Consider the following 1923-nt stretch of genomic DNA (forward strand, 5'->3'; position numbering starts at 1 on the left):
AGCTCTAGGATACCCTCCTTGATCGAACCGAAGATCACAAGAGTCTTCTCCAATATGATACGAGTAATCTCTGAAGAAAGGAACTCTCTGGTCTGCTCATCCATACGCTCGTCCCCCAAGCCTGATCCTGATCCCTCCCCGGCACCTCCACTGCCGGCTGCTGGCCTCGAACGCAAAACCACCATTCTGAAACACATCATAGCAACATCAGAAAACTGAAATATCTTATGGGATCATTGATACTAATACTAGCTTCCTGGTCTTGTCTCAACCTTCCTTGATTTGAGTACGGATCCTCTGCTTTCAGTAGTATGGGCCCATACTACCTTCCACATCTATCAGTACTTTCCTCAAGAACTGCCTTGACTCCACCAAGTCACTTCTACTACTACTGATCTCTGCTACTCTCATCCTAGGCTTGCCCTAGGAAATCTCTGACTCCACTCAAACTAGTCCTCAGCTGCTGAAGGCCTCCTAGTAATGCTAATTAACCATCATCTAAATACCATCACATGTGATGAGGCTCAGATAATCCTTCGAGTAAAAGACTCATCTCTACAACGGTTAGACTCAAACAAGAGCTGCGCAATAGGGCCAAATCCAACACTCTGAGATTATTCAACTCTGATCACATGTGACGTAACGTATTCACCTAACGGCTAACTCCACTACCAAGAGTTTTACAAAGCACGAAGCAAGCAGCATTCGGACACAGGAAACTACTCAAGCAAATCTATTCTCATAACGAGAAACTGTACTAGCATACAATGCTAAGCTCGTGCTACCAGGCATAACCTAAACAGGCTATCCTACTGCTGTCTACTGGATGCTAACATGCAATTCTCATAAAGCTGGAACACACAAAGCAGGCACATAAGGCATCCTCCTAGATCCTTAGTCCTATTCTAGCATGCTGTTCTACTGAAACTAAAACAATTGATCATAATAAAAACTTGTATGGGTAACTTGGGAGTACTTACTTGAGCTCGGCTGATCGCATGCACCACACCCTTATCTTGTTTTCAAAACCCATTTCTTTCTAAGCGCTTTTCAAAAACTTCTTTCAAAAACATTTTCCTTTTGAAAATCTTTTGATCTTTCCCTTAGTTTGAGTTCAGACACACCCGAGAGTGTACCTGAATCCCTCAAACCAAGACTCTGATACCAACTTGTAACATCCCAAAAATACGACCCGAAAATTTCATTTTTTAAATATAACAAAGATCATAAAACTGAGTATCTCATAATAAAATCATACGTAGCGTATCTCATAACCATAATAAAACACTGTGAGAAAAACTGTATCACAACTATATCAAAACATATCGAAGAAACTGAATCAACTCCCAGGACAAAAACCAAAGCTGTGGTGTGTGCGTTGCCATCATCCCGAGCTCTTCCCTTTACTTGCGGAAGCACCTGAAACCAAAACTGAAACTGTAAGTACGAAGCTTAGTGAGCTCCCCAAAATTACCACATACCATACAAACATATAACAACTACTGGGCCTTGCCCACTGCATCGGACCGAAGTCCGAAAACAACATCGGACCGAAGTCCGGAACTAACCAGGGCCTTACCCTCTGCATCGGGCCGAAGTCTAGAAACTGCATCGGACCGAAGTCCGGAACTAACCAGGGCCTTGCCCTCTGCATCGGACCGAAGTCCGGAACTACTGAGGCCTTGCCTCCTGCATCGGACCGAAATCCGGAACTAACTACATCGGACCGAAGTCCGGAACTAACCAGGGCCTTGCCCTCTGCATCAGACAGAATTCCGGGACTACTAAACATAGCATAGTATAACATATCAACTAACTCAACAAAACATACTACATATTGCCTTGGGCCATAACCCGGAACACATAACACATAAACCTGTCTGAGCCACGAAGGCATTAAACATACTAACTACTACATCGGAC

This window comes from Lactuca serriola, chromosome 4 (assembly GCF_051521515.1).
Source record: "Lactuca serriola cultivar US96UC23 chromosome 4, Lser_US96UC23_V15, whole genome shotgun sequence".
Lineage (NCBI taxonomy): Eukaryota > Viridiplantae > Streptophyta > Magnoliopsida > Asterales > Asteraceae > Lactuca > Lactuca serriola.